The sequence below is a fragment of the Barbus barbus genome, assembly GCF_936440315.1.
Source record: "Barbus barbus genome assembly, chromosome: 5".
NCBI lineage: Eukaryota > Metazoa > Chordata > Actinopteri > Cypriniformes > Cyprinidae > Barbus > Barbus barbus.
The window spans coordinates 12,149,269-12,171,569 of record NC_136733.1 but is presented as its reverse complement, the minus strand read 5'-3'; the positions used below and the strand labels follow the sequence as shown (position 1 = coordinate 12,171,569).

The 22,301-nt window shown below is 42.9% G+C and overlaps 1 protein-coding gene across 1 annotated transcript in view; it reads left to right on the top strand.

The window, feature by feature from the left end:
* LOC306869912 (zona pellucida sperm-binding protein 3-like) overlaps positions 1-22,301 on the top strand; it is an 89,461-nt gene that overhangs the window by 45,581 nt on the left and 21,579 nt on the right. The window lies entirely within an intron of this gene.

Here is a 22,301-nt window from a genome sequence, read left to right as displayed (position 1 = left end):
TTTTTTAAATTTGATAATGTTGCTGAGACCTCAAATATTCTGTTCAGCTTGTCTACTGCTAGGTTTGTACCTTCACTGTTGTGCGGGAAAGGAGTGGCGAGGAAATGATCTAATAGGACTTGAATTTTTGTTTGACCAATTGTACTTGGATATGTATCTTTACTGTCTTGTTTCCACCTTTACGTGTTTCTAAGTGAGTGGAGCTGGGTTTGTTTAGAGGTTTCTTGGTTGGGCACTGCTCTGCTTAAGTAGAGGGTTATTTTACTATGGTCTGATAGTGGGTTTAGTTGGCTGATTGTGAACGCTCTGAGGGAATTTGGGTTAAGGTCTGTAAGAAAATAGTTGACGGTACTGCTACCAAAAGGTGAGCTGTAGGTGTATCTACCGTAGGAATCTCCTCTTAGTCTGCCATTGACTATGTACATACCTAGTGTGCGACACAGATGAAGATGTGTTCTGCTTTTGTTTGTTGTTTTATCATAATTGTCTTCGTGTGTGTGTGTATAGGTGGGGGGGGGGGCGACGTCACCTCCAGGCAGGTGTTTGTCCCCCTGAGAGTTAAGTGTGTCCAGTTCTTCACCTGTTCTGGCATTTAGGTCTCCACAGACCAGTACACTTCCCTGTGACTGGAAGTAATTAATGTCTACTTCAAGAATGGAGAAACTGTCTTCATTAAAATAGGGAGACTCTGCTGGAGGGATATAAGTGGCACGTAGATGTTTTTCTGTTGCGGTGACTGTCCTATTAAATTCTAACCATGTATAGAATTGTTCTATTTTATCTACTTTGATGGCATGGACAAGATTTGATCCTGTACCAAATAAGCATGCCTCCTGAGTCTCTTCCTTGTCACTCCAGGCAGTTTAATAGATGAGATGAGTTCTCTGTAGTCTTTGGGGCAGCCGGTGGGTCCATCTCTGCTCCATGTCTCCTGCAGGATGATGTCTGAATTATTTTATTTCTGAGTTGAAATCTGTGTTTCTGCTTTTGAGGCCAAAGGTAGATGATCTCAGGCCTTGAATATTCCAATAGAGCCTCTCTGCTTTAGCGTGCTTGGTCGGTCCAGCTATCTCTCTCATCACCTCCCTAGGCAGTACAACTCCGGAGAGCCCCACTCTGCAGTCCTTGTCACAGCCCCTAGAGGTGGTAGTAAGCCCTTGACTTCCAACTATCCCTTTCTAGGTTTGAACTTTGTTTTATTCATTTCGGTTCTGTTTGTTTTGGTTGTTTTTGTGGGCCTGGAGACCTAACCTGTTTGAACCATCAGAAAATACTTGGGCTATTTGGTTTATCAACGTTATTACCAAGTCATTAAATGACCCCCTAGGTTATCAACAGTGTTACTCCATAGTTTTCGGGTGCTCACTCACACCAATTATCCTCTCTTGCCTTATCAGCCACGATATTTAAGTGTTTAGTTTGCGTCACTAACTGATCACACCTAGCAACACGCAGCCCCAAATATTTTAGGTCACTAAATCTGTACGGACTTGCATTGGTTTTTGTTGTGCTTTTCCCTCTCCACCTGTGTCCAGATCAACCATCCCTGCCACCCACCTGATCAGCCAAAGGCTTGGCTAAGTGCTGCAACAGACGTCCTCCGGTCCGGGACCACTCCTGATCTACAGCACCTGAGTGAAACAGCTGGATGACAACCTGAACTGGCAGACAGACCATGATCAAACCAAAGCTGCAGCCACAGAGAGTGATCATTGGTGCTCTTGCCTACATCCGCATCATCCATTTAACGCTGAGCGAAAGATGCTTCAACCACAAGGAGGACCGGGAACGTGTGCAGAACTGCCAGACCAGCTGGACCAGCAAGTGACAGCGGATGAAGAGGTCAAGGAGCTACAAGAGGAATTAAAAAGTTTTAGTATGCCTCTACAAAACCCACACAGACACTGAGCACAGAGAGCAGCTGGAATAAAAGCCAGAGAGGCTCCAGCAGGCTGAAGCTCTCTTAAGTACTGACCCAGGCGAACCAAAACAACGCATGTGAATGCCATCTGCAAGCAGCCGGAGTTGAAATCCAAGTCTCTGCTCAGCAACGAGGCAACTCGAGGCGAACTCAATGTCACAAATGAACTGAAATGGGCTTGCAGACCACAAGGTGAACAGAAAGGGAAAACACAAGACAGAATTTCCCGTCAAGCTGGCCCAGGCCCCCCAGCCAAGAGTCCAAACCTGGGAGGGGGGGTGAGCCCACTTTTCACACTTCACCAGCCAGCAGTAACGGGGGGGGGCAGGGACCCTTCCAGATGATCACTGCAGACATACACACAGTGTGACCCCACAGACCCCAACAAGCTGGCCAGAGACGATACAACTGTCAACCTAAATACTGCAGAAGGCCACCACACTTGCCTGCCTGCAAAACATGAACTGTTATGCTTGAAATCTGCCCAATGTGACCACATGAAACGGACTATCCGATCCAGAACACCTCCATCCTTAAGGCACACAACATGCTGCACGAGCAGTCTGAAACTGTCAAAGCGGATAACAAAAACCACAAGAAGCCTGCTACAGCCAGCTCTGAGACTACGGCACATGACAGAACAGGCCACAAGGGAGGAAGGCTTCAACTCCACCTTCCCTCCTCCCGAAATCTGCTTCACATTGTGGGTCACCACCCAAGTGCCATGGCCTTCCCCTGCACAATGACCACCTGACATCTGCGGAACTCAGCCCATATGGCCTACAGAGAACACAGCGCTGCCTCCATAGAGACTGTTAAAATCCTGGCTATCTCTGCACAGTACCCAGAACTGACTCTGGAGAGCACACGGCCCAGCAGGGCAAACAGGATATATCGGACACCTTTTAACTATGAGTGGCATGAGAAACAAACAACCTACCAGAAAGCCCTCCTACTAAGAGAAATGCCCAGATCTTGGCAAACAGTCTCTCACCACAGAGATATCCATCCTAATGCTAGATGGTCATGTCACCCAAACAGCTGACCACCCACGACAGGCCAAAATACCCACACGGCCAACTCCCCTGCGCCTGACAATCAGCTCCATGAGACTGTACACCCCGTGTACATAACCCAAATGGACACAGGCTCTGTTTTCACCAACATGGACCTGCCATATGGTTTTGAGCCCAATGGACTTTAAGCATTCATAGAATTGGCCTCAAGTGCGGGAACATTCTCACTTCCAGCCAGCCAACTCATCTGAAGTGCACTGCCAGGTCACAAAGATCAGGCCTGACATCTCAGCTGGTCGCGAGAATTCAGTCTCAAGGTCAGACCAGCCCATGACCCAGACTCCTCCTGCCCTTACATCTTGAAAGGCACATCACTGTGATGGATGCTTCATCAGAAAGTCAGCACAGTTCCCAACCAGCAGGAACAGCATAGCCGTGATGGTGCCGGTCCCAAGCACCAGACAGAGCACTGAGCAACACACCTGAAATCTCACCAGCAGAAACCCTCTTGACACGTCCCAGCTCTTCTCAGGTGTAGCCACACTGTTCAGCTCTGAGACAGTAGAGATCTTGAGCATTCTAAAGGAGCTCATTCAGAGGAGGCCCCGTAAAGGAGAGAAAAAAATGGACAGTACAGACTCCTCATAAGTGTGAGAACTGAAATGGATGACTGCCCAAAATGCCCACCTGCTGAACACTCTGCTAACCAGCCACATCGCCAAGTAATGGCATTACCCAGCCACTTCAGCTGATGGCTGCACAGCCAGGATGATCCAACACCTGTCAGCATACCGTCACAACACAAAGACAGTACTAGGACTCCTGAGGACAACTTTTGTCACTTTCAACTCTTTGACAGACCCCAAGCTGATGCTCAGAAACAGAACTGAACTCTTAAGGCCCAAAGGTGTGAACTGATCATGCAGCAATACATGCATACCACCTTCTCCGTGATAAAGAGCTGCTGGGTCACATTGACCCTTTGCTGAAATTGAGACCGCTGAAATGCGAGAACCCCTGGCACTCCAGACAGACAGAGGTTACCCAGACAGACTGTCAGGTCACCGAGGTCACGGGGAAAATCTCACAGCCAGCCATGAGGACATGACCTGAAGCCTCACACGCTTCAAGGCACACACCAGACTGGCCTTCGCAAGCAAGTGCACAAGTTTACTATGAGGTCCTGTTGTCAACCATAGTGACTGCCAAAGATACCTGCGTCTTAACTTGAAGTAAAATAACCAATGCTCAACCTGCTACTCCTTGGTTCTTCCAGACCTTACAACCCCCTGGCGAAGCCCTGTAAAGTACAAGAACTTCCAGCCAGACCACACCAGACGTTTACTCTGGTAAAAATGAGACTGAAGTACCAGCATACACAAAAGATAAACGGACAGCGACAGTGTGACACACAGACAGCGTGGCCAAACCCTCAACCACACACCTTCAAAGGAAGGGAGGGAAGCTGGCCCCACTCTGAGCCACACCCCCATTTCTAAGAGACCTCCTGCACCTGCCGACAATGTTCAGTGCCAAAGCTGCTCTTCACGAGGCAACGATGCAGAGCTAATGTCAACTATGGACTCACTCAAGACCACATTGCATCATCAAACTCAAATGGCATCTGCACTCTACACCATGCCTGATTTACCCTCATCTCGAGGAGTTTCATCTGACAGCTGGATTCACCAACTACTGCCTTAGTCCTGGTCTACACCAACAACATGGACAGAACTAAAAGGGGGTTGCCCACTTCAGCAGAACACTGCTCTCACCGGAGCACTAACTACTCAGATGATATAAGAGCCCTGCTCTGCACTTCACGAACCATCCAGCGATTCTCCAGTTACAATGGAACATGGAAAGTGATCACAGAGATGTGCCACCAACCTGTAATGGCCCTCAACAGCCAATGCATCCATACAGAGGACCACCACACCCAAAGCCACACGGGCAATGGCCTTTTAAGGATGCAATATTGAGGCACAGTGTGCCCAGAGCAGGTGTTTTGTGGGTTAACCGCAAACCTCTCCCACAGCAACACTTAAAGTTGGACTCCCAGTCATCACAGTACAAGTGACAGCCATCCTGGTCACCCTTTAAATCGCATCTGCTCACAAGAACTGCATCAGAGAAATCCTCATTTACACAGATTCAAATTATGCCAAGCTCAGCCTCACACGCCACCTTGGCTAGGAAGAAGTTGAGTTTGCCACAATGAACAAGAAGCCAGTGAAGCACCAACACCCATCTCAGGCGTGCAACAACATCACAAGTGCATTGCGTGGTGAGCTATGGTCTCAACCAAGACCCACCCACCCACGACATGGCAGCCGTAACCAGCAGGAGACCAACTTTTACTTCCATGGTACCCACCTCGCAGCCCTGGTGCTAACCTAATGACTATCCATGGATGACATTGCCTAAAAAAAAACCTCTGACTGATCAATGACACTTATTCTTGGCCACCTCCCTGACCCCTCCAACCACCCTATCACATCGGTTCAACTGGCTGCTGCTCCAGCCCTCAAACTGCTGCATGACGTCAAACACATGCTGCGTGTGTGGAGCAACATTCTTTAATATGTCCCCGATGACCACACTACGCCAAAGCTTGTGGTGCCACAGTGACAAAGGGGGTCAGGTTAATGTATGTCCACAAGACCATTGAACTTTTAATATTCTGAGTAATAGTCACGATTCGGAAGAGACTCCCGACACACGACCCAACCCAGAATCACCACCACGGGGAGCTAAACAAGGCCATCAGTTCCCTAAGCTATGCCTTCACAGCCCAGCTAACACTAAGCGACAAGCACAGCACCCATCGTCAGAATTAGCTGACACATGCGCAAAGCTACATAGACAAGCTGGCAGTGAAAGTCCAGGATGATTTCAGGCATCAGACCACTGAGTTCCTGAGGGAGCTATTGCACATCTCACGCTGCGCAGACAAGCTCGAAGTGAAAACCCAGGATAAAACTCATGGTACCAGACGGAGTGAAGCAGGAAACCAAGGAAAAATTTAACCGCTCCAAGAAGCCCTTGCAGTTGCTAAACATGACCGACAAGAACTAAAGGCTTCCCAGAAAGACATGAGAAGACATCTACAGTCTGCAGAACAGCTACTAGAGAGAGCCAAAACTGACCTTAAAATAAATGCTCTGGCAGACCACCTGAAAAGGAATTAGAACCAAGAAAAGCGGAGCCTTCATCAGCATCACCACCGCTGAGCAGAACGGAGTCCCCCATCCAAGAATTGCTACACAATGGAAGAAGTGAATGGCCACAAACAAAGCATCACCAGCCCTCACCACAGAACTCTTCCCTTCTAGCAAAAGAAGAGAGCCCCTCCATGCAGACCCTGAAACTGCACATGAGACGACTCTTAAAGACCTTGACAAACTGGCCAAAACATCACTCAGTTTGACCGAACGCTGCAGAAGGCCAAGATATCCAGAAGGGGAAGCTCACGCGACTGACAGAGACGGGTAACACCACCTCAGACCCACATCCAGTCCTGAGAGTCAACATGGTGCAAAGGTCCATGAACAGGTGCACGGCTGCACTTCCTCTGCCTGGGTCCCTCTCCGGTGGTTCCGTTCAAAGGTCTGAGCCTTTGGATCCTCAGCTTGGGTGTTAACCTTAATCAGGGTCAGCATCGTCTGAGGAAAATTAGAAACCACCTCTCATCCGTCTTGTGATCCACCTGCCATCTGACCTTCATGATCCACCTGCCATTTGACCATCAGGATCCACTGTTGTCTCCAGGTGAACATCTTCAGCCAAAAGGGGGGATATTCCGTAGCATCTGCTTATGATCCTTGATGGTCATTGGGACTTCATGTCTTAAGAGACCCTTTTAGCCTTTTGACATTTGCATATAATTCACAGCCTGGCCCCACATTCTACCTTATATTTATTTTGTCCCCCCCCCCCCACTGTCAAAAAGATGCTAAACAGGATTGACTATCTGTTCTCTCCATCAGACTTCAAACACATTCCAAGAGAACTAAATGACCCTTGGTACCAGGCCTGGCTGACCAGTGGACTACCTCCACGAGTACAACACGCATAACACGCACGCATAGAGACATTTCCTTTATTTAGACCATAATTAATCAGTTACAAAGGTATAGGCATGTGTTGTTTGTATGTTTCCTTATTATATTAGCCTAGTGACCACTCGTTATTTGTATTAGTAAGCTCTAAACACTCGTATTCAGGTGTATGAATGTATCTCTGGTTTAATATCTTATGAATATCTTTGTCTCTTTCTTTATCAAAATGGTCTGCTCTTTATTTCTCAAACAATGATATACACTGTGACCTCGGGAAATGCATCATACTGTTCTTACGGTACTGTGGGAAGAATTACACCGATCGAGCAGAACAGTCATAAAACATGCAAATGAGATGTCAAGTGAGACACAGAAACACTTTCTTGAAACTGTGCCTTGTTATTGGTCAAACTGACCAAAATGGGTGTTACAGTGTCAGATAAAACTTCTCCCACACCCAAAAGGCAACTTCTCTTTACCTTCGGTGCCCTAAAGACACATCACCGTGGAAACCTCGCGACTCCCCTTTCGGGGGGAGTCTAAGCTTCTGGCAGTTTTGAGCTCAATAACTTTGGCGATTTAACTTCGGACCAGTCAACCCATGGCTGTAATGACGAAGCTTTCAATCCTAAAGGAATTAATCAAGAATCTACGCATTATACATGTACCAAGACACTTTACTCAAACAAAACCAATATGCAAGTAACCGCTTGTTAACTATTTAGATGCGCTTCTAGGCTTCGACCCCTTTTGATTAAGGTGATGTAATTTCTTTGGTTCTAACAGGTTGTGTTTAGCTAGTGCAAATCCTGCCATTATTCTCACTCACTCACTCAAAATTCAGAAAGCTTTATTGGCATGACAAAAACAAACATTTTGTATTGCCAAAGCATTAAAACAACATAGAAAATGATTTAGAATATCTGAACATTTAGTGAAGACTAGAGAAAATAATCGTAATAATGAAACTAAATAAAAAAGGCAATATTACATAAACGCATGGCTAGATATAGCAAAACAATAAATTAAATGGTGTTAATAAAATAGGGGGGATCACGTGACCCTTCGACGGTGATGCAGGCTTAGTCTTTCGCGCTGCTCACTTTGCCATGTTTTGTATGATCCTGTCAGTAAAATTTGAACCACTCTGCATTGGACCTATCATGAGTGCCAAGGCAGACAAAGGGGATCAGAAAAGAGTGAGCAATCGCCAATGAAGAAAAAATTCAGAGATTCCGCCATCTCCAGAGAAGATCTCGACGATGCTATTGCTAGCCGCATCGAACTAGCATTTAAAGAGCAGCAAAACATGTTGAATTCGGTTGTGAATTCAGCAGTAAGAGAAGCGATGGACTGTGCTAATTCCAGCATCGCGTGAACTGCGTGAGGACATACAAGCGACCAACAAGTCTGTTAAAGAGCTAAGAGGAGTTTGAGGCCATAGCTACCGCGGCGAAGCAGACACGTGACCGCGTTGATTCTGTTCAAGCAGCTGCACATGAGGATAGGAGGACAGTCACGGGCTTAAGAAATCAGCTGGAGCGACTCGCAGAGAAGGTGACGGATGTGGAGGACAGGTGCAGGAGGAACAACGTACAACTGGAGGGGCTGCCAGAGGGGGCTGAGGGATCCGACGCGTCTGGTTTCCTCAGAGTTAATATTTCCAAGTGGATTCCTTCCTTGAAGGGCCGTGACATTGAGATTGAGATTTGTATTTTTTGTTGTTTAGTCAGACCTATGTTCTCGGTAATCTGCGGTCTGAGTTGTTCCTTGTTTAAGGTTGTCGGTTGTTCATGTTTTTATGTTTTTACTTTTTACAACAGACATTTATACTTTATTTATTTTACCTTTATTTCTAAAGTGAATTTTCATCTAGGAGGTTTGGTATCTAAAATACACATCAACGTTTACATGCTATTTACAGAATGGAAGTGCCTTTTTTTTTCTTTTTTTTTTCTTGCATTTATTGAATACAACCTTAGGATTATGAATATTCAGTACATACTCTAAATATTTTATCACTAAATGTGAATGGTTTAAATTCTGCTGTTAAACGAACCCGTGTGTTAGAATATTTGCATCGTAAATCTATTTCCTGTGCCCTAATTCAAGAGACGCATTTAAAACAATCCGACGTGGCACGTGTCCAGAATAAGTATTACAAATTAGCAGCTTTTTCCTGCGCTCAAAAAAAGGGGGTGCTTATCCTTGTTAACCGGAAGTTAAATTTAACAATTGAACACCTTGGTAGTGATGAGAAGGGTAGATTTGTTTTTATCCGATGCAAAATATATAATAATAGGTTAGCCTTGTCTCTATTTATGGTCCGATGAGACAGACAGTGCATTCCTTTCACAGATTTCCAAAACTTTGCTTGAGCAGATTGATTGCCCTTTAGTGGTGGGTGGGGATTTTAATGCTGTCATAAATCCTGCTTTAGATAAGTCTCAATCTGATACAACAGCCAATCCATCCTCTAAATTACTGAATAAATTTATCACTGAGTTTAACGTAATCGATCTTTGGAGAATTCAGAATACTAAATCTAAGGACTTCACTTTTTTTTCCAAATAGACAAGACTTTCTCTAGAATAGACTACATATTTCTCAGCCCATCTTTAATTTCGTCCGATTCCTCCATCTCTATATTACCAATTTTATTATCTGATCATTGTGCTGTGCAGTGTTCCTCTTTCCGATGTTAAAGCCAAGTCCCCTAGATGGCGCTTTAACGTATCATTAAGTAATCAGACTTTCATTGCTTCTTTAAAAGAATATGTTAAGGAGTTTCTTGAAATTAATATACCCTCTGGTGTGGATCCTCAAAAACCGTGGGAGACGACTAAGTGTGCTATACGAGGTTTCTGTATTTCTTTCTCCTACTCTTGCCAAAGCGAAAACCCACCAGTTTACACAATTAGAAAATAAAATCCAATCATTACAAAACCTATAAAAACAACATTTTACGGAGCAACAAGCTGCACAGTTGTCCTCTTTAAAAGAAGAATATGATTTGCTTTCACAATCAAAGGTGGAATTTATTTTACATGGGACTAGGCAAAAATATTATTTTGAATCGGAGAGACCTAGTCATTTATTGGCTCTTAGGTTGAAAGAATGCGAGTCTAAGGCATATTACCGCAATAAAATCATTGGATGATCAGGTCACCATGAACCCTGTGGCAATAATGATATATTTAAAGGTTTCTGCACAAATCTGTATAAAGCCGAAATAGATTTTGATGAACCAATTTGTAAGCAGTATTTAGATAAATTGGAACTGCCTCGGATTTCACAGATGGATAAAGAATCTTTGGAGGTCCCATTAAGTATGGAGGAACTCCATGTCTCTCTAAAAAGCCTTCAAAAGGGCAAATTGCCGGGCCTAGATGGTCTCCCCCTGGAATTATATTTAGAAATTTGGGATTTGGTAGGGACACTTGTGCTTAATTCATTTAATTTTGCAATTGAACTTGGGGCATTTCATAGAGATCAAAAAACATCACTGATTTCATTACTTAAAGGAAAAGATCCATTAGATTGTTCTAACTACAGACCGATTTCGCTTATCCCATGTGATCTAAAAATTTATGCTAATTTTTTTTTTTCTTCTCGTTTGGAGAAGGAATTATCTGACCTTAATTTCTGTCGACTGGGAGAGGGTGTGGTCTAATCTCAGTTTAACATCTAAAAATCTGGCTCATCGTCTTATTCCCTTCAAAGTCATTCATAGAGCATACATAACTCCTTACAAAAGATTCAAAATGAAACCACAATCAAATTTCAACTGCCATATGTAATACTACATCATCAGGTACTTTTCTGCATATGTTTTGGGAATGTCCTATCACTATCAGTCTATGGACACATGTAAACCTGGTTTTATCATCCTTACTGCAAATTGATTGGTCAGTTAACCAAAGTTTGTGTCTTCTTAATGATGATTCTGGTCTGTGTATAAGTTCGATGCAAAAGAGAATGTTTGCTGGTTTTACTGCTGCGAAGAAGACCATTATACAGAACTGGTTTACACCGCATATGTGTGGGAAAACATTGGATCCGTAGCCTCCTGCAAATAGTGTCTTGTGAGTGTACAACAGCACGAATCAATGGGGCCAAGCCTTCTACCATTGATGCTTGGCAGTGCTTTCTCTTTGAAATACGTGACCTGTATGGAGGAGTGACTTCTGTGGGTTTCTTTTTTCTGTCCTTCCTTTTCTCCCTCATTTTGACTGGACTTTGAGATGCTGAGTGTCTTTTATATTTTTTTTTTTTTATTTTTTTTTCATATATAACACAAAGTATTAATAAAAAAGAATTATAATGATAAATAAAAGATTATACTACAGACATGTAACAACTGAACTTAGAAATTTGAACATTGTATACATTATATAGATGTGTGTAGATCTAATGGGTGTGTGTTTGGGTTGTGAGTGAGTGTTTATTGGCTGTTTGTTTCTCCCTGGCTGTCCCTCAGGAGATGACAAGATGCTACAAATCTGCAGCTATATTAGAACATTTGGCTTTTTCGCCAAGAATGAATTTGAGTTTTTGGGTTGGATTACAAGTGTTAAATTGGGGGAATATTTGGGGGAATATTTAATTAATTTTGGCGTAGTAGTGGTCTCTGATAACTTTATATTTTGTGCATTCCGTCACTCCCAGGATGCAGTGCGAGCAGAGTCTGTCCTCATGAGATGGAGGACAGACTGTGCTCACGGAGTCTGTATATCGTCAGTGTTTTCCTGAGTCTCCCATCACTCACGGCGCTCGGGTGGATCGCAACAGTGTATTCTCGATTTAGGGCCGAATAGCATTCCAGTTTGTGTTGGTTTTTAATGGTGTTTGTTCAATGGGTGATGTACTTGTCTCTTTCTGCGTTTATTGTGTGTGTGTGTGTGTGTGTGTGTGTGTGTGTGTGTGTGTGTCCTGAGGCTGGCTGATCTCGGTGTGTGTGTGTGTGTGTGAGCTCAGTCAGTCTCAGCACCAGCTGGCACAGGGGACTCTTACTTAAGCTCAGCTCTTGGTGTTGTAGGGCTTTGTAATGGTATGTGTTGGGGTCGCTTGTTTTTAGGTGTTTCCAGAATTTCAGGGCTCTTTTTTGAATGTTTAGAAGGAGAGGGTATTGGCCTAATTATGCTCTGCATCCATTGTTTGGAGTTTTTCTTTGGACTTAATACGGAGTATTCTTTTACAGAAATCTTAATGTAGAGTTTCAATCGGGTGTTTTTCCCAATTTAAGAAGTCAAATTTTATAGAAGGACCCAAACTTCACTGCCATTATAAAACAATTGGTTCAATTATAGATTTGAAAAGTTTGAGCCAGATTTGGATTGGGATGTCAGGGTTTTTTTTTTTTTTATGGATCTTTTTATGGCATAGAAAGCCCTTGGAGCATTCTCTTTGAGTTCATTCACAGCCAAAGTAAAGTTACCAGTTGGAGTTATTTTCAGGCCAAGGTAAGTGTACGTTTTTGTGATTTTCGATGGTTCTGTGTGTATTGGTCCCTGAGATCTGGAGCGTTTCTGGAACATCATTACTCTAGTTTTTTGGAGGTTGACCATCAGGGTCCAGGTCTGACAGTAATCCTCCAGCAGATTACAGGACACTTTATCTCTGTCCCTTGTAGAGTGAGACCTTGAAAGGGAGCGTGTTCTAATATGTTGGCCAATTGGTTGATGTAAATGTTGAAGAGGGTGGGGCTTAAACTGCATCCCTCTCTCACTCCATGCCCCTGGGGGAAGAATTCAGTTCTTTGGTTTCCAATTTTAACCGCACAATGGCTGGCTGTGTACATTGATTTGATCAAATCATAGAATTTTCCCCCTATTCCACTGTCGATAGGTTTTAGGTATAATCCTTCATGCCAGATTGAATCGAATGCTTTCTTGAAATCAACGAAACAAGCTAAATATTTTCCTTTTGTTTTGATGTACGTATTTATCAATTAGTGTTTGTAATGTAAAAATGTGATCGGATGTGCGACATTTTGGAAGAAAGCCAGTTTGGCATTTACTCAAGGCATTGTGCTTCGTAAGAAGTGTAACAGTCTGGTGATTAAGATGCTACAGAACACCTTCCCCAGGTTACTGTTCACACAGATGCCTCGGTAGTTGTTGGGGTCTAGTTTATCTCCGTTCTTGTAAATGGGGCTGATGAGGCCCTTGTTCCAGATCTCAGGGAAGAACCCGACACACAGAACATCATTTGAAGAGTTTTAGCATGGCCAGTTTGAAGCTTTGGTCTGTGTGTTTCAGCATCTCATTCAGGATGCTGTCGACACCACAGGCTTTCTTGGGCTCAAGGACCCGTAATTTATCTTCCAATTCTTTCATTGTTATGGGGAAATCTAAGGGGTTTTGATTCGCTTTAATCAATCTTTCTCAATTGTCTAGTTTAATTATTTCATTTTGATTTTGAATTTCGGTTGGGCTATATAATTCTTGGAAATGAGTTTTCCACGTCTCCCCATCTTGGATGGCCAGAATTTCTTGATTTGGTTTGTATAATAATTTCCATTTATCTCAAAATTTGTGTGAATTTATAGATTTTTCAATTTCTTCAAACTGGTTTTGCAAAAACTGCTTTTTTTCTGCCGGAGTGTGGCTTTATATTGTTTTAGTGCCTAGACAGTAATGAAGGCGGAGGTCCGGATTATCTGGTTGTCTGTGTTTTTGATTTGATAGATTTCTGAGGTTTTTTCTCAGAGTCTTACAGTCCAAATCAAACCATTTGTCGGTATCTAAACATTTTTTCTTTGGTTTAACAATGGTCAAATTACTTTTTTGTGCTGTTTTGTATAATATGTTGTTTAGATCTTGTACTTCCTGATTGATGCCGAATTGATTTTTAGGGTATGCCTGTGTTTGGAATGAGTGTAAGAGGGACTGTATTTCTGGAGATTCAACAGCATTGATGTAATTTGTCGTGCTGTTTTCTGTCCATTTGAATGACATAATTGTGATAATTTGATATGGTGTCCTAATTGGTGTGGGTGAGGTTTCAGATTGCTTTATATAGAGTGTGATTTGGCTGTGGTCTGAGAAAGGTTTCAGGGGTTTGACTGTGAATGCTCTCAAAGAGGAAAGGTGGAGATCTGTGATGGTATAATCTACAGTGCTGTTACCGAGTAGGTGTATCGGCCGAGCGAGTCTCCTCGCAGTCTTCCGTTGATGATGTACAGAGCCAGTCCTCGGCAGAGCTGCAGCAGCTGCCGTCCGTGAGCGTTCACTGTCTGATCACAGTTTTCTCTGGCGGGGTAAGAAGGGTACAAGTCGTTATTGCCAGTGATGAATCTGGTACCTTGTGATTCTAAGAAATCGAATTCTTCTCCGGTTCTAGCGTTTAAATCACCCATAAGCAGCACGTTTCCCTGGGCCTGGAAATGGCTGATTTCTTGTTCAATGTTTTGAAAGGTTTCCTCTTGGAAATACGGAGACTCGAGGGGGGGTATATATATGGCACAAAGGAAAACAGGCTGAGATGCTGATATTAATCCTTTTTGTATTTTCAACCACAGGTGGTATTGATCTCTTTTAACTAATTCTATGGCCAGTTCAGATTTAATCCAGATGATCATCCCTCCCAAGTCTCTCCCCTGTGTGACTGATGTGAGTTTGACTGATGGTAATATTATCTCTCTGTATCCTGAGGGACAGCCAGTGAACACATCTCCTCTACACCAGGTCTCCTGTAAGATGATGACATCTATGTCTTCAAGTTCTTTCATAAAGTCAGAATTTCTACTTTTTAGGCCAAAGACTGAGGAGTTTAGACCTTGAATATTCCATGTAGAAAAACTAAGTGATTTCATCACAACACTTTTAAAATAATCGGTATGGTTTGTTTGCCATTTTGAGAAAAGAGAATGATACAAAAATACAATAGAGTAAAAGAAAATAATGAATGATGGAAGTAATGTTATGGTAGGAACTCAAAAACATCAACAAATCCATTTTAAATTACATGTACACTTATACTAACAATGTGGCTTGGTAAATGGTATATTTAAGTATAGATAGATAGATAGATAGATAGATATAGCTATATAGATGATACTCAGCATGTGTTTGATGTTGTGGAGTTCAGTGTTAGCTCGGCTCGCTCCTCCGCTGACAGCTTGGGCGTAGCTCGGTCTGTCTGGCTGGGCCGGGCTCTGCTGTGGATGGGCTTCAGCCGCTGGAGCGTTGTGGCTGTTATACGACAGTCTCTGTCCGTACGGATACTCTCTGGGCGCTGAAGCTCTGTGTGGACCCCTGAGAGCTGAAGCTCTGGGCGCTGAAGGTCTGGGCGGTCCGGTCGGGGCTCTAGATGAGGTGTTGGCTGGGATGTAGTTTCCTGAGGTGTCTCTCGTTGGGTTAAAGCTGGTTCTACTTGTCTGGTTGGTCCTGTTTAGAGCGACATCTTTGAGTTTCTTTATAAGAACCTTGTACATATTTTTGCAAAGGTGGACGTGGTCATATAGGCAGTCAGTGTCCAGGTCTGGATGGTGGGCCAAGTGTACGTTGGGCAGGAGGGCACAGTGTCTGGAGATGCTAGAGTTTATTTTATTAATTGTTTTGGGATTGTTTATTTTATTAATTGTTCTGGAGTAGAGTGGACAGGGTGATTTTTGAGTTGGGGAAGGTTTCTCTAGCTTTTTCCACGACGGCTCTGAGGGAGTCAGACACTCGATCCTGTTGGCTCCGCAGGTCGTTGGTGCCCGTGTGGATTATGATGTGGCTGGGTCGGCCTAGCTGGGATTCTGTCAGGAGCTCCAGGGCTTTGTCGGTGGTGGGACACCAGAATTTAACAGCTCTGTGTCGGGGGAAAAGTTTCTTTTGTATCAATGAATTTGCCGTTTGAATCAATGAGTAGAGCTACTTCAGGTTCCTCTGTGCTGGTTTGTGCTGTTGTGAGACGAGGGCTGATGCTGTTGTGCTGGGGAGCCTGACAGGGGGCGCTGTGATGGCTGTGAGCTGTCTGGGTCGGGTCTCTCTGAGTCTGCGCTGAGGGGTGGGTGTTGACTCCCTGTGTTAGGTGAGTTTGGGGTGGAGGGCAATGTTTGAGCTCTGTGGGTCTGTGCTGGTTCTTCTCTGGCCAGGAGGAGTTCTCTCATCTGCTCTTTCGGGGCCTGGATCTCGCTGTTCTGCTGCTCTCTCTCCTCCTGTATCTCTCCCAGCTGCTCTTTCGGGGCCTGGATCTCGCTGTTCTGCTGCTCTCTCTCCTCCTGTATCTCTCTCACCTGCTCTTTCAGGGCCTGGATCTCGCTGTTCTGCTGCCCTCTCTCCTCCTGTATCTCTCTCAACTGCTCTTTCAGGGCCTGGATCTCTCTGTTCTGCTGCTCTCTCTCCTCCTGTATCTCTCTCATCTGCTCTTTCAGGGCCTGGATCTCGCTGTTCTGCTGCTCTCTCTCCTCCTGTATTTCTCTCAGCTGCTGCCTCATCTCTAGTGTGGACTTTTCTCTGTCCTGTAGCTAGAGTCTCAGTGCGGTCAGCTCACACTGATAGCTGTCCTTCTCAGTCTGAAGCGTTCTCATCTGCTGGGGGAGGGCTGTCAGTCTCTGTGTTTGCTGCTCTGTGTTCTGCTGGAGTTCAGTATGAGCTGCACATCTCTCTCTCTCTTTCTCCCCCCCCCCCCCCCCCCCCCAACCTCCCCATGCCTTCCTTCCGTTGGCATGTATGTATGTATGTTTGTTTAGTTCAATATTACATGTTCCCCTGTTGTGTAGTTTAATAAACATCCATATGTATTCACACTTGGTTGTCTGTGTCTGCAGCTCACAGAAACGAGGTCACTTTAACGTTCCGGTTTTGTTACATGCTAAAAAGCGATGTATTGGTAAGGAAATTAATTTTTTGTGGTCAGAAATTTTCCTTTGAGTCAATAGACGATTAAAACTGTCCGTACTGCGGACGAACAAATCATTTTATTGTACTATTAATGCTACAGTTAATTCCTGAAGATGACTATATAATTGATAACCCGTTATGATTAATTATGTTCATCTCACTTTGAGCTAATTTGTTAGTTCACTGCTAAACTCTGCTCCGTCAGGCCAAAGAAGATGCTTACAGGAATGGGGACAGAGTCTTGTATAAACAGGCCAAATACACACTGGAAAAGGAGATCAGAGTGGCAAAGAAGAATTATTCCGATAAGCTAAGGATCCAATTCTCTTCCAGTGACACGGCTTCAGTGTGGAAAGGTCTGAAAGACATCACCAATTACAAGACACCATCCCCCAGCACTGTGGAGAATCAACAACTGGCAGATGATCTGAATGAGTTCTGCTGCAGGTTTGAAGACGCCATTCACACCTCCTGCAACCCCCCTCTCCCCCACACCTGAACTGCAGATAAGAGAAGCAGGTCTTCAAAAAGAACAAGAGAAGGAAGGCACCAGGCCCAGACGGTGTGACACCAGCCTGTCTGAAATCCTGTGCTGACCAGCTGGCCCCCATCTTCACACAGATCTTCAACAGATCACTGGAGCTGTGTGAAGTCCCCTCATGCTTCAAACGCTCCACCATCATCCCCGTCCCAAAGAAACCCAAGATAACAGGACTTAACAACTACAGACCTGTGGCTCTAACATCTGTGGTCATGAAGTCATTTGAAAAACTGGGTTTGGCTTATCTGAAGGACATCACTGGACCCCCTGCTGTTTGCCTACAGCGCAAACAGGTCTGTGGATGATACAGTCAACATGGGACTGCATTACATACTGCAACACCTGGACAGACCAGGGACTTATGTGAGGATCCTTTTTGTGGACTTCAGCTCGTCCTGCCCAAACTAACTCAACTCTCTGTCCCCACCTCCGTCTATCAGTGGATCAACAGCTTCCTGACAGACAGGCAGCAGCTAGTGAGGCTGGGAAAATACACATCCAGCACCTGTACGATCAGCACTGAAGCTCCTCAGGGCTGCGTTCTCTCCCCACTGCTCTTCTCACTCTACACCAACAATTACACTGCACCAGACAGCCAACTCCTTGTCAGAGGGGTCTTTAGCGGTCTCAACAACCTGGAGCTCAACACGCTCAGAACAGTAGAGATGATCATGGACTTCAGGAGAATCCCCCCCCCCCCATTCACCATCATGAACAGCACTGTGACTGCAGTGGAGTCATTCAGATCCCTGGGCAGCACCATCTCTCAGAACCTGAAGTGGGACATTCACATTGAGTCCATTGTGTGAAAGGCCCAGCAGAGGTTGTACTTCCTTCGCCAGCTGAGGAAGTTTAACCTGCCACAGGAGCTGCTGAAACAGTTCTACTCTGCCATCATTGAATCCGTACTCTGCACTTCTGTAACTATCTGGTTCAGCTCAGCTACCAAATTTGACCTCAGAAGACCACGGAGGGTAATCCGGACTGCTGAGCGAATCATTGGTACAACCCTCCCCACTCTCCAAGAACTGTACTCATCCAGAGTGTGTTTGTTTGTTTGTTTGTTTGTTTGTTTGTTTGTTTGTTTGTTTACTTATTTATTTACCAGTCAAAAGTTTTTGAACAGTAAGGTTTTTCCTTTTTCTTTTTTTTTAAGGAGTTTCTTCTGCTCACCAAGCCTGCATTTATTTGATACAAAATACAGCAAGAGCAGTAATATTGTGAAATATTTTTACTATTTAAAATGACTGTTTTCTATTTGAATATTTTAAAATTGAATTTATTCCTGTGATTTCAAAGCTGAATTTTCAGCAGCATTACTCCAGTCACATGATCCTTCAGAAATCATTCAAATATTCTGATTTGTTGCAACAACAACAAAAAAAAAAACAATAATAATAATAGTAATAATTATTATAATTATTATTGTTGAAAACAGCAGAGTAGAATTATTTTTTTCCGGGTTTCTTTGAATAGAAAGCTCAGAAGAACAGCATTTATCTGAAATATAAATCTTTTGTAACATAAATGCCTCATCATTTTTTATCAATTTAAAGCATCATTCAAAAAAAAAACAATGACTCAAAGCTTTTGAATGGTATTTTAAAATAATAAAATGCGTTCTAATTTATTTTGTGTTTAAGTACATATAAAAAGATGATCGGTTAATGTTTAACTCACCATAACTTTAAAAATGAAAAATCCAACTGGAAAGGATGTTCTGTCAGCCTTTAGCATCTGCTCTGACGGCTGAAGGTCTGGAATCTATGGTAGCTTTCATTGGCCAAGGCCCGCCCATGAGGCCATTTCATTGACATGCTGAACGAAATGAACCGTGATTTGGTTGTTTGACGTCACGTTTTGGGGCGTGGAAATGTCGCCACAATAACAGACGTATTTTAAAGTTTCTATGCCTCGAACTTTTTCACATACTTTCACAAACTTTTGAAAATCCAGCGTCCTGATAAGCATTTGTCGTCACAGTTGTAACATGACGGCTTTCTTTCGTGATGTTAAAGAACGCAACACGCACATCTCCTGGAAATTCTGTATAATTCAACCAATCCGACACCGACTTTGGAAACACTTCAGGAGTTTCACTTTTGTGTGCCAGATGCATCAGACATTGAGCCAATGTTCCGTGGGCGTGACGTCTGAGGCCGAGACTAGCTCCACCCTCTCTCTCCCGTGCACAGGAATTTGAATTCACTCTACACCAACGGTTTCTCTCAGGTGCATGCTACACTAGATGTGCGGATGGCGGTTACATGGGTAATAAAAAAAAATGCACTTCTGATTTTAATTGCGGGTGGATGAGAGAAATTGATTCAAATATTAACTACATTTTCTAAAATATGAACATGTTTTTCATCAGGCAGACTATTTCACTTTTGTGTCTGCAGAGGCCCATTTAAAGTGACGGGGGAAACATGCCCCCTCAGATTTTTGAGCCAAGTGGATTTTGAATGCAGCTTCCAAAAGAGATTAAAATTTGCTGAATATTTTTTTTTTTAATATTTCATACAATCACACTGGCGTTATTAGAACGTGCAGTGCGGCACAGCATCGGCTGCTAAATTCAAATCTGCGTTCCCACTTTGGCTGGCGCCGAGACAGACATGTTTTTACAACTGCACACTTTAACAAATCGCACACTATTCTGTTGAGCTTATGAATGCAATGACCAATCATAGGCATTCAGATGACTCATCGCGGAAATGTTTTGTTCAGAGCAAAACAGTTGCTCTGTTTTAATGCAGGTGTGGTTGCAGTTTTTATGTCAAATGGGTCGGGTATGGGATTAAGTTAGTGTTGCCCTCAGAATTATGGAGTTTAACAGGAGTTGTTACCATAATAGCATGAAACTCAGAGCAACTGAAAATCAGAGTTCTTTTAGCAGTTCGCTGAAAGAATTCTGCTCTCTTGAATTCTTGTTATAAACTCAAGCGTTGTAGTCCAGGTGATATGTGAAAATAATGTTCATTTTTTCATAAAAGCATGAAACGTGGTACACTTGTATAGTTTGTGGCCCTAAACATTTTCAGATATGGCAACCATTTTACTTTCCTCCATAACCCAAATTATGCATTGTCATCTCCTGAACCAAACATAACACAGAAAAGGAGATGTCTACCCCTGTGTTTTAATGGTCAAGGATTACAAATGATACCATATACAACATAAACATAAACACAGGTGAAGAGTTAATGGTGAAATCAGCAATGTGAGAAGGAAATCACAGTATCTGAGCATCACAGTATCACAGCATCTACAATAGTCCATATTATGGCTATTATTTTTTTCTTTCTTTTGATAATTAGATAATATTTTGTTAAATAGTACAATAAAAGATTGTTGTCAAGAATACCATCATACATTTCAGAGAGATAAAAAAAAAAAAATCATCTCTAGTAAGTGTATTTTTCCTTACCTCTCAGGCAGAGTCAAGTAGGCAGTAGTGTTTCCAATACATTCTTGCTTTCTCTCAACAATTGTCTAACATCACACGCAGACGGCTACACAATCAGGTGAACAGTTAATGGTGAATTCAGTGACTTTATTAGAAGGATTACAATGAAATATCAGAAGGAGCAGAATGAAATTTCAAACATATTTCATGTAAACCTAATTTACAATCACTCTCTGGGGCCAGAGTTGTCTATGTTGTCCACAAGGGGGAAGCCAGAGTCCCGCATGTGGGTGGGTACATGCAGGTGAACCACTAATATTTAATGTAACGAGTGGAATATTTATGTGTAGGGTGTGTGGTACAGGTGCGAGCTGGTCCAGTAACCAAGACTCGTTCCAGTACACGCTGATCAATGTAGCCAATCGTGCAGCCACTGATTGACAGCTGTAATTATTATCTTAAAGGGAGAGCTATTTGCTTTCTGTATTTAATCTCTTCACAATTTGAATAAGTTTTAATAAATGAGTTTGGTCTACCTCATGAAGGAGATTTAATGCAGGTGTGGTTCAGGTTGCAGTTTTTATGTCAAATGGGTCGGGTATGGGATTAAATTAGTGTTGCCCTCAGAATTATGGAGTTTAACAGGAGTTGTTACCATAATAGCATGAAACTCAAAATAATTTTTATTACATAGGGAAGAGTGGGTTGAGTATTTCCAATTATTAGAAATAAGAAATTGGGAAAGGGGAAGTTGTTAGAGAAAACAGCAGGGGTTGATGTAGATACTATTTTTTTTTTTTTTTTTTTTTTTTTTTTTTTTTTTTTTCCTCACATTGCTGATTTCACCATTAACTCTTCACCTGAACCGTTTGTTTTTGGCTTTGATTTCATTGTAATCCTTGACCATCAAAACATAGGGGTAGACATCACCTTTTCTATGTTATGTTTGGTTCAAAATTTGGTTCTAAATCGGAGAAAAATATAGGTGCGGGTGGGTGGCAGCCGGATAAGTTATTTGAAGCTGCGGATTCGGGGGAAGCTTGAACTCCTCTCCACACAAATAGTACACGTGTTTTTTGCTGCAAGGCTTGATCGGCAAATTCACTTCCGATTGATAGATGAGCACAAATTAATGTTTTAATATTTTTAAAATGTATATCGAGTCAATATTGTCCGTTTCCACAATTTTTCAAAATGTAATTTATTTTTATTTTTATTTTTTTTAAACCGTGAAGGGAAACCAATCTTTTTCTTGGCTCATATCAAAATCCTCATTTAGTACTTCCAATTTGTGACTGTTGTTTTGTTTTGCTGGAATTGGCCAAGTTGCCCGTTTGAATTCTTTCCTAAAAACGTAGTGGAACAGAAATTGTGCTGCAAAAATTTGAAGCAACATTCACATGAAACAATTTTTGTTGCATTATGACAGTGGCAAAGCAGCTCAGTATTTTATTTTTCTTCAGACCAGATCCTACAATCTAAAACTATATATTATGAAGCTAAATCTACTAACTAAATCA